Source organism: Amphiura filiformis, chromosome 3 (genome assembly GCF_039555335.1).
Source record: "Amphiura filiformis chromosome 3, Afil_fr2py, whole genome shotgun sequence".
Lineage (NCBI taxonomy): Eukaryota > Metazoa > Echinodermata > Ophiuroidea > Amphilepidida > Amphiuridae > Amphiura > Amphiura filiformis.
The window spans coordinates 55,151,220-55,163,263 of NC_092630.1; the positions used below are offsets into that span (position 1 = coordinate 55,151,220).

At 38.5% G+C, this 12,044-nt stretch overlaps 1 protein-coding gene across 1 annotated transcript in view; it reads left to right on the plus strand.

Moving 5' to 3' along the window:
- The first annotated feature begins 6,598 nt into the window (after positions 1-6,598).
- Positions 6,599-12,044, plus strand: part of LOC140148767 (uncharacterized) — a 67,450-nt gene continuing 62,004 nt past the window's right edge. Inside the window, exon 1 of the mRNA XM_072170823.1 lies at positions 6,599-6,631. The gene's annotated coding sequence lies outside the window, so the exon portion shown is untranslated. The remainder of the gene's footprint in view (positions 6,632-12,044) is intronic.

Genomic DNA, 12,044 nt, shown 5'->3' on the forward strand with positions numbered 1-12,044 from the left:
GGGTCTATGTTTAAAGTAGCAACAAATCGTTTTATAACTAGTTCTTGGAGCCCTGTTTATGTTCTTGTGTGATAGTTTCAATATTTTTGTTTTGTTTGTTCATTCAATGCTGACCATGTCCTATTAGATGATTGTCTTTGTAGGCCTATATCAAGCGCGGATCCAGGGGGGTGCTTTGGTGGCTGCAGCACCCCGGGGTATGAATCGCAAAAAAAAAAAAAAAGAAAAAGAAAGAAAAAAGAAAGAAAGAAAGAAAGAAAGAAAGAAAGAAAGAAAGAAAGAAAGAAAGGAAGGAAGGAAAAGTATGCACCAAATCGCGCGAATTGAGTTCAGAAATGCCAAATTTCCCTAGGCAAGGGACGCTGCCCTTCCAACATCCTAGACCCCTAACTTTACAGCAGGCGCGGTTTAGGGGGAGCGGGCCCTTCTCCCACAAAAAGAGGAAACGAGAGAAGAAAAGAGAAAGGGGAAAAGAGGTAAAAAAAAGGAGAAAAGAGAAGAGAAAAGGGCGAAAAGGAGGAGAGAAAAAGTTAAAATAATTGCACGTAGGCCTATTGAGTATAGGTCCATGCCTAAAGACCGCACAGTCGGGTCGATCGGAAGTAGGTCCTATAATATAGGCCTGCAATTATTTTAGGCATTGCTTGAAGGCGGGTCCTCGTACCAAAAGCTTGTGAAAATTACTGCGGGCCCGCCGATATTCCGGGGCTATTACATTTTGTTACCAAAGTCACTAGACGACAATAATAGGGAAAACTTGTCCACGAAAGGCTTCATGGACGGGCCGTCATTTCACAAATTTTTGTTCTTTTCAAACTAAAATTTTACACACTAATAGTGACAAAGTTGTCCACCAAATCGCTTCAATTAGTTCTTAATTTTGTAAAAGTTTCTTACTTCTGAGGGGGGCACATCCCCCCTCAGACACCCCCCTGCGTAGTCCATAAACAAAGTAGCCATAATAGCTTCTGCTTTCAACATTTGCCAATTTATGTTTAAAACAATTTTCAGGCCTACAACAATTACAGGGAAAACTTGTCCACAAAAAGGCTTCATGCCCCGTCATTTCATAAATTTTCGGCGTTTTCAAACTAAAATTTTACACACTAATAGTGACAAAATGGTCCACCAAATCGCTTCAAGTAGGTCTTCATTTTGCAAAAGTTTCTTACTTCTGAGGGGGGCACATCCCCCCTCAGACACCCCCCCTGCGTCGCGCAAGCGCGACGCGATGCCCGCTTCGCGCACATTATGTACATTTAAGATTTTTTAGAGCACCCCGGGGGGGGAGCAGTCCTGGATCCGCCCTTGGCCTATATTATTCATTTATTCATTCATACAGATGCAAAATAACAGGGCTATAGTATTAGGTGCCAGCACCATATCAAAATGTTCAGAAGAGTCTAGAGAATCTTTTCTGCCATGTTGGCAAATTTGTAACCCGCGAGTTCTATTCCATTTCCATGGCAACGGTTAAGTTATTTTACCCAAAACTGATTTTGTTCATAGGCCTACGTTAAATATCAATTTGTCATGTGTTCCGCATATCTACTCCATTTAGTTTCATAGAAATAGCTATTAATGTGAAATTGGATAAAAGGGTCCTTTTTTTGTATCAGTGAAAAGGGGGGGGGGTGCCTATTCTACTCTTAGGTCAGTGAAGGGTTCATTTTTTTCCATTCAATCGGCGTTGGGAATTGAGGGCGGCTGCTTGAGGATGACAAGTTGACAACACATAATGGTATAATAAGTGACCCCGGGTTTTACCTGCATAGGCCAAGTCGGTGTAGGCCTACCTAGAGTTAAGACAAGGTTTCGAGGAATATTCAGGATCAAACGCATCAAACGTACCCGTAGGGCCTAAACCTAGCCTAAACCCCAGAAGACCCTGTATAGGGCCTACTTTTTATTCGACGTTTACTGTTTGTAACAAGTAGGCCTAGTGTAGGCCTTATTCGGGGTTTTTTTGGGTTTTTTTGTTTTCAAATCTATTTCCAGTTGTGTTTTAAAACTTCCAACGAATGTTTGTTGAAATCGATAATTATACTTGGACCACCGGGTAGGTCTAGGACTATTGGACACCAACTCACGTGCCAGGAACAAACATTCGCTGGAAGATAAAAATGAATTGAAATAGATTGAAGAACGAATACTACGAATCCATGTCGAATAATTATATATATTCATATTACGGTCTACCGTCGGTCTGAATGAAGATTACATTTAATAAAGGACCTTTCTATTATCTTTCTCTGTCTTGTCTTTCTTCATCTCAGGCCTCATCTATCTTTCCCTGTCCCTGCCTGTCAGGCTGCCCAGGTATTGAAAGCGACTGCTATCTGTGCAGTACCGCGTGCGGTACTGCACACTTCCGCTCACAGTCCCGCATGCGGAACTGCACCTTCCGTCACGCACTTCCGCATGCGGGACTGCACATCCTGACGTGCATTCCCGCATGCGGTGATGCAGGTCGGGATGTGCAGTCCCGCATGGGGAACTGCAATATTTTTGGTGCATTTCCGTTAGGGGATGTCCAATATTTTGGGTTTTTTCCGCATGGGGAGTGCAATATTTTTGGTGCATTTCCGTTAGGGGATGTCCAATATTTTAGGTCTTTATCCGCATGGGGATGTGCAATATTTTGGTGCATTTCCGTTAGGGATCTACAATATTTTTGGTGTTTATCCGCACGGGGATGTGCAATTTTTTGGTGCATTTCCGTTAGGGCATGTGCAATATTTTTGTTTGTTTTTTCTGCATGGGGAACTGCAATATTTTTGGTGCATTTCCGTTTAATAGGGTATGTGCAATATTTTTGGATTTTTTCCGCATGGGGAACTGCAATATTTTTGGTGCATTTCCGTTAGGGGATGTGCAATATTTTGGTGCATTTCCGTTAGGGTATGTGCAATATTTTTGGTTTTTTTCCGCATGGGGAACTGCAATATTTTTGGTGCATTTCCGTTAGGGAATGTGCAATATTTTTGGTGTTTATCCGCATGGGGATGTTGTTTGTTTTTGGTTTTATTTGTTTTGTTTTTTTATTTGTAGGCCCTGCGGCGTAGAAAATATTATCACAGGCATATATAAATTTCTTTAATATTACTATCGTTTTACTTTGACTATTAGCCTATTGTGAGTTTTGCTTCATTTGCTGTAATTAAAAGAAAGTGTTATAAACTTTAAAGTCTACGAGTTTTATTATATTAAAAATATTATCGCACGTCGCTTAATGATAAAGGGCTATTGTGATGAATCTATTTATTAGTGACCATTGTAATAAACTTGACATTGTGTGCATTTTATTCATGTTAGAAGCTACCCAAGCGGGACATTTCTCAAGTGGATCAATTTACGCAGATCTCAAACGATGCCCATGAATAGCAGCGGCGAGATCAGAGAAGGGTTTTTTGATGTTTACGAAAAGGAGACGAAATAGGTATTTTCGTCTCGGATCTAAAATAGCTAAATTAAGATAAACATAACAGGGGTCGTACAAGCGTCAACATTGGGGGGGAGGGATTGTACCGTATGGAACCCTGGCAAAATATTAGGGGGTTTAGCCTTCGCCCCTCATCCCCCGGGATCTACGCTTATGGCAAAAGCTGTTTTTTGTTCGCATGTCCGCATGTGGAACTGCAATACTCATGATATCTGGTGCAGCCACATGCGATATCATGATATAGTAAAAGCTATATTAAACAAATCATACACCGGAACATGGAAACATTACAAACATTTCAAATTATTAAATGATATATGCTTAATCGTTATTCTTTATATAATATACAGGGCAAAGAAGAATTATGCATCGCACACTAGCACATTTAAACATGAATTTACAAATGGAAACATAACATGCATAGGCAGACATACCAGACTAAAAAGTATAACCCCTCATTAAAGCTCTCATAATCATATAGGCCTAATGGTATAAATTATAATATGCACACATTAATAGACAAGCGGCTAGGGGACGCAGGGGTAACCTTGTCAATCAAATACTTAATCCGATAAGTGATCGATGTATATCGATAAAAATAAGATCAAGATCATGGAATTAAGCTATGGCGGCGCGCTTTAATACTTTACGAGGTGAATATTCAAAAACATTTTTGATAACTTACTGCAAATATTCTCAAACTTAGGGCTAAACATTTTTGATAACTTACTGCAAATATTCTCAAACATAGGGTGACAAAATATTTGGCACTAAATGATTGCCGAAAATATTTTCAATAACATTTTGAAAACATACAAAATGTTTTAAATGTTTTCATGACCTTTATTTAACCCGACATTTATGTTATTAAAACGTTTTTACCAACACCAAAACCCAAAAATATAGGCCTAACCTGTTTAAAACGTTTTGTGTTTGCCGGGATGGCCTTTCATTCAGACCTTAAAATCTCAGTTAAAATGTAGATTACTTGGTAGCTTTATATTATAAATGGTCAATGATTTAACATAAAAGTTATTATCAAAGGAAGGGGTATGAACGTTTGGACAGTATTTATTGTGGGACATTAGATGAGAGCACATCAGACATATCGAATTGCATTCTGAATACGAAGAATGTCGGTCGATCCTTCATGTAATTATTTCGTGTAATCTAATCCTAACTCTAACCCTAATCCTAACCCTAATCCTAATCATAACCCTAATCATAACACTAACCCTAATCCTAACCCTAATCCCAACCCTAAACTAACCCTAACCTTAACCCTAACCCTAACCCTAATTTCGTGTAAAATTACATGAAGGAATAACCAGAATGTCCTTCTGATATCAAATAATTTTTGATTTTTTTGAAATTCACATTTTATGGCAAATCATTAAAAATTGATATGTATCCTCATATTCGAATCATAGATATGAATATTAATTCAATATTAGGCCTAGGCCCACTATCGTTTTACTTTCCGTTTCATTATTTGTATTTAAAAGAGAGTCTTGAAAAGTCTTGTCCGAAAGGTCGGCATAGTATAGAAACCTAGCTAAGTAATAGTTATTGTATAAATTTTATTAAAATCAATTTCACACGCCTCTTTAATGATGACTATTATATATTCAACTTGACATTGTGACCACTTTCTATTAAAGTTCCAACGGAGAATTTCTCAAGTGGATCGATTATCAATCAATTTACGGAGGATAATAATTTAATATAATTTAAATATTGCACATCCCCATGCGGAAAATCACCAAAAATATTGCAGTTCCCCACGCGGAAATACACCAAAAATATTGCACATCCCCATGCGGAAAAAACACCAAAAATATTGCACATCCCCTGCCGGAAATGCACCAAAAATATTGCAGTTCCCCGCGGAAATACACCAAAATATTGCACATCCCCTAACGGAAATGCACCAAAAATGTTGCAGTTCCCCACGCGGAAATACACCAAAAATATTGCACATCCCCTAACGGAAATGCACCAAAAATGTTGCAGTTCCCCACGCGGAAATACACCAAAACTATTGCACATCCCCTAGCGGAAATGCACAAAAAATATTGCAGTTCCCCACGCGGAAATACACCAAAAATATTGCACATCCCCTAAACGGAAATGCACCAAAAATATTGCAGTTCCCCACGCGGAAATACACCAAAATATTGCACATCCCCTAACGGAAATGCACCAAAATGTTGCAGTTCCCCACGCGGAAATACACCAAAAATATTGCACATCCCCTAGCGGAAATGCACCAAAAATATTGCAGTTCCCCACGAGGAAATACACCAAAAATATCGCACATCCCCATGCGGAAAAACACCAAAAATATTGCAAAAACACCAAACCTATTGCACCTCCCCTAGCGGAAATGCACCAAAAATATTGCAGTTCCCCACGCGGAAATACACCGAAAATATTGCACATCCCCATGCGGAAAAAACACCAAAAATATTGCACATCCCCTGCCGGAAATGCACCAAAAATATTGCAGTTCCCCACGCGGAAATGCATCAAAAATATTGCACATCCCCTAGCGGAACCAAAAATGTTGCAGTCCCGCATGCGGTACTGCACATCCCGACCTGCATTCCCGCATGCGGGGATGCAGGTCGGGATGTGCAGTTCCGCATGCGGGACTGTAAACGGAAGTGTGCAGTACCGCACGCGGTACTGCACAATTCCGCGTCCCAAAAAATAGTTCGGCTGCCAGTCAGATTTTTGAAAGAGCGCCCTCAGTTATCAAACCAGAAAACGTAAATAAACCTGCCACATTGGGTAATTTGGTTGCTGAATTTATATAATTTCAAATGATGATTTGAAAACAAAACGCCAAAACGCAAACGTTTTCCACCGGGCGTTTCTTTAATTTCTTATTCCGAATTTCATAATCTCATCTTCAGTTGTGATCGTAAAATCATCTTCAATCGTAAAATAACAATGTTTTTATTTCACCACCTTTTTGTCAAAAATATGAGAATATTTTTTAACTTGCCGACTGGTTCACTTCTACATATTCGAAGTGATTTTCATGACAAGAATTCATGAGAACTTTGATAATGAACTGGCAATCATAAACAAATCTGACATTGGGATATGCACGTGTTTCACGTGTATTTTGATCGCCTTGCAAGTGAGCGGAAGGAGGATTGTGGGCGGAAGGACTGTTGGAAGGTAAGTGCTAAATTCTGTCTAAAATGTGCATTTTGTAATTACACTTTTTATGTGGATGTATGGCCCGATGTATAGCATAATAGGGCTTATTTTACAGCACGCTGCTGTGCAAGCAAGACTTGAATAACATCAATTCAAAATGGTGCAAATTGTATTTTATAAGTATGATTAAAAACACCGAACTCTGTCGAATTCGGCAGGTCATGCATAGTACGAGGAACCCATACCGTAGTAGCTCTGCACAACGGTATGGGATGAAGTGTATACAAAAAGCTAGTGCAACGTTGCACTAAAAAATACAAGGCTCCTGTAGCTTAAATAATAAATAGTTGCATGTTTGTCATAATATTAATTACACAGCTTCTTGTACTTCTTGTCTAAACTCTTATGCTTGTAATTGTAATTAATACCCCATGGGCCCATTATTTAATATCCAGAATAAATAAAAATTCATTAACACATGATCCACATCGGCGCAACAAAACTGAGATGGCACTTCAGTGCAAACTTAGATAGGGCAGCACCAATTGATACGAAAATGTCATACCGATAAATGATGTGTCTGTTTTGCCCGTTATTTAAGTTTGTGTTGCGAACTAAGTCATGCATGTATCTGCTATATCATATGAACCAGTTGACAAGTAGATAAGACTCGTTCGCCAGTCCTACGATACATACCGTACCTAAGGACTGGCTCACACCTTTTTGTCTGTCTATGGAAAATACACACTTTATGTGTGTGAAATACAACCAATACAAGATACAATAGAACAGGCTTTTCCATACAGTGAACAAGAAATGGAATCCAATGTTAACATATCTGCACAAGCGACTGATAGCCTATCTTTAGTATTGATGCTTTCAGGCTTTAAATGATAGCAAGAAATGGAAATCGCCCCAAAGGAAAGATTTTAATTGTGAAATTGATCGCCACATCTTAATTATCTTCCGCGGAAATGTCAAACTGTCAATTACAACGCCTACTAGTGGACTGGTTTTAAATCCACTCTCATCAAACTAATAAAAACTGTAAACTACAATTTTATCAAAAAAATCAAAAGAAGAAATACTAAATATTGCTTAGTTTCAATGATGCATACCGATCGAGTCGCCTTGATGGTGTATTTCCGATCATTTTGCAACGTGGTTGAAAAATATTTCCAAGACGCGAGTATCGCCATTAGGCATGGCCCGGTAACCTGGATAAATTTTAAGGCAATCGATCGTCCAATCCTAGTTCACCTGAGTGATCACGTGGTTTGCCGAATGAACGGTATCGGTGTCGGAACAAGGATTGTTACTTGTAAACAAATCGTTTCGCCGGCACGTTTCAAGAAATTAAATTTACGATCTTTTGATAATTAGTTAGGGATCGTTTTATTTTAACCTCTGGCATGAGAGATTGAGAATGTGGGTTAAAGATAAGCCACTCTGTGTTCTCATTTTGCAACTAAAATAGGCTTCTCATAAAGCTTAAATTTGCGGGCCATAATGCTGGCCATCCATGTATTTGAAACATGGCGGATATACCAAGCACCCTCACTACAAAGTGAAAATATCATGTAATTGACCAATCAGAGGCAATGTTAGATCGGCAGGTAGTGCTCTGGGGGTTAAGGTTCGTTCATGCTTCGCTGCTTCTGCATTGTTACCGATGTATCGATCATATTCTGCCACAACTCAATGCAACACACTGCAACTCCAAAACAAATTTAAGGGTAGACAATGTATTGTTGGTCAAAGCACCTATTATCTAAATCAATATATTATTGAGAAATAACACTTAGATGTTTTGCAAAAGTTCATTCTACAAATCATATACTTTGAAAACTTGCTTGATTTAATGTTGTGAATGAGTTATGTATGGTATGTTTTACAAAAGTGCTGTTGTTTGAGCCCTCTTTACAACATAACTCTAGAACCACAGAACCTACCTACAAAAGTATATCTGTGAATAATATCTGAATTCTTCTACACACTAGAGTCTGAAATGATCAATGAAATTTTTGCCAAAGCTCACTACCATTCGCAAGCAGCGATCGAATTTGACGGTATCGCATCGCAAAATGCGATGCAATTTCCATCAACTGCTATGCACTTTTCCAAAATGCATAGCTAAAAGTGCTATACTGCTATGCAAACATGTGTTTTGCATAGCACAAACTCATGATGCAAAAAATTTGACTGAATTCGAACCCTGTTCGCAAGATACTGTAAACTACCAAATCACAACTGTTTAAAATAGTAGCTAACCTTAACCATATTCCGATACTGCAATGCAGTATTTTGGACTGCAATGCGGGTAATGCAATTCACTGCAACACAGATGCAGTGAAGCATGAATGGACCTTTATTATAGGTCTTTTAGTGTCACATTAAAATGAAAATGAGTCATACTGCTATGATTTGGTATTCCTAGGATGTCATCTGTGTGTGTTTTGCTTTCAATGAAAAAGGAACTATCCACCAAAAATATACATGATTAGGAATCATTGACTTGATTGTGGTTTCTTATCCATTGTATGTGGTATGTAGGGTAGACTTCAAGGTGATTCAAGGGTAGACAAACTTTAGGTTTCAACTAAATTCAGGCATAGGCCTTCGGTCTATGATTCAGGTTATGGTCATCATGCTAAATGACTTGATTAGGTCTAGATACTTTTAGTCCAACATGTAGGACCACTAGTGTAGCCAGGTTTTCAGAACTGGGGGGGGGGGGGATAAACAATAAAACATCTGACATGGCGTTCATTACTTCAATGATTATGTTATTGTATTGTAGCCAGCCCCCCTGGCCAGTGTTTAGGATATTGTAGGCTTACTGAACCAGTGTGGCCTGGGTGGACTTCAAGGTGATTCAAGCGTAGACAAACTTCAGGTTTCCACTAAATTCAGGATATGGTAATCATGATAATGCTTAAAGTCCCATTCAGCGATCTCAGCGAAAGTATAAGAAAATTTAAATTGTTTATAAATTGCTTAAAAGTGAAGGATAAGTCATTTGTCATTTGGTATTTTTGAAATGAAAAATTTAACAAAAAACAAAGAAAACAGCAGTATTGACGAAGTTGAAGCCCCATTCAAATATGTGTAGCTAATTTATATAGGCCTACTGTCAGTATATAAATTACAGATTCATGTAAAATGCCTTATTTTATCTTAAGGGATGGGGTATGAACGTTTGGACAGTATTTATTGTGGGACATTAGAGCACATATCGAATTGCATTCTGAATACGAAGAATGTCGTCCTGATATCAAATAATTTGGATTTTTTGAAATTCGCAATGTAATACACATTTTATGGGAAATGATTAAAATTGATATTTTTGATATTTAACAGTACTCAAAGTAACCTTTATAAATCTGATGATTTATACTTAAAGTGTATGTAGGTGGGATGAAAAGCCGACGATCAATTGAAAATTTTGACCTTTCGTATTGAAGATATGGATTTTTTTCCCAAAACACACAAAAAAATTAGATCTTTTTTTTATTTTGCCTGTGGGGTTAAGGGCTGGGAGGATAAAATGTTCTTTTTGGAGGGTTGAGTTAGTCAAACAATTCATGGGGGTCAACCCCTAACATGTACCCCCTCACAATGTCCAAACTGCATTGAAATCATGTAAATAGGAACTATATTCCAAAAATATGTATTAATGAATCATTGTGGTTTCTGATCTATTTTTACTGTTCTTTTAAACCTTCATGACTATACCCTTGGTGGTTGGTTCAAGGGTAGATAAACTTTGATTTCCAGTTCCACTAAATTTCTTCATGTTATTGTCAAACGGACTGTGCCCGTTTTTTTTGGGGGTGCTGATTTTGAAAAAGTGAACTTTTTTTTTAGGGGCAATTTTGTCAAAAGTAGACTTCCTTCTCAAAATTTGAACCTTTTTGACCAAAAAGTGTAAAAACCTGATATTTTGCTCGCTATGCTCCATATTGTGATATTTTTGGACATTTGTATATATTTTTTTTTTGGGGGGTCCTCCGTGCGGGCCTGGTTTTGCCAATTGTGGAAGCTAGCAGAATTAGAATGCATCAGTAATTCAGTATACTTCCTGAACTGTAGATATTTTGAGTCTAACATTTAGCACATTGTTGTCAGATCATCTTCTATTCCTGCTTCTATTGGCTGGCTTATCAATGATTTGTAGCCAGTGGCTGTGGTTTAGCATGCAAGCACTGAATTACATTGGCTCAGCTAGAGCCAGATGTCGTCTATCACTCACCAGTGTTTGCATTGTTGAAGAACACACTGCTTTTCAGGGTTCGGTTCGGTGGCAAAAACTGATATATAGATGAGTTGACTTTTGACGTCAATGCCTGGCAGTATGCGCACGCATCATTACAATTTCTATTGTTTTTTGTCTGGCAGTATGCGCGCATCATATTTTGTTCAGGGCCTGTGTTTTTAAAACTCCCGCCACATCACAGTAAGGCTATTGGACAGTGTAGTGGTTGCATGCGGTTAACTCAAGCATATCGATATACCAGTCCCTTGCCTTTGTTGATAAATATTGAGTTTTGAATTTGATAAGCCGCATTTCAGTTTATGCACTAGTTAGTGAGCAATGAAAACCTAGATGCCTTTTATTTCTTAATTATGTTTACTTATAAATACAAAATCTGGCCTTGTTACACTCAGGGAAGTATTTTTGTAACTTAATAATTTGTTTTAAGATAATAAAAAAAAGTGAACTATTTATCACTTTTTTATTTTTTGCCATTTTTGCCGCCAAAAACTGTTTTTGCCAAGCGGTTAAAACTGCTGTTAAAATCCCGTTTTTTCCCACCTGTTGCAAAAACCTGCAAACCCTGCTATTCGTCAAGGTGCATACTAACTGTATGTAGCGTGGTGTGAGTGTAATTTGTTTCATGGGAATATTCATAAATTTTTGGTGGATATGCTCCCCCAGAATTTTGAGGTGGTGGGTCTTTGGGAGCTGAAGGCATACGGTACCAGAAAAGGGGGTCTTTCAGACTGTGAACAGTCAAAATCAAATGTCTTTCATGGTTTCTGGTTGAAAGTCGCCTGGAAAAAAGAAGGGGTCTTTCGGAGCTGTGAATAGTAAATATTACGGGTCATTCCTCTTCCTGGTTTCTGGTTCAAAATCGCCTGAAAAAAAGAACAGAACAGAAATGTGAGGATGAGGAATTGGCAATTTTATAGGGGTCTTTTAGAGCTGAAATGATCAAAATCAAATGTCTATCAGCGCATTTGATAAAATTCAGAGGGTCTTTGAGGGCTGTGCTGTCCAACAACAGGGGTCTTTCCAGGGGAGCATGTATAGGCATTTGTGTTAAATGTGCCCCCCCCCCCCCCCAGTGGCAGTGGCATAACTAGGGGAGCAACGTGCCCTGGGCGCCACCCTTAGGGGGGGTACCAAATTGACCAATTCAGCATTGAT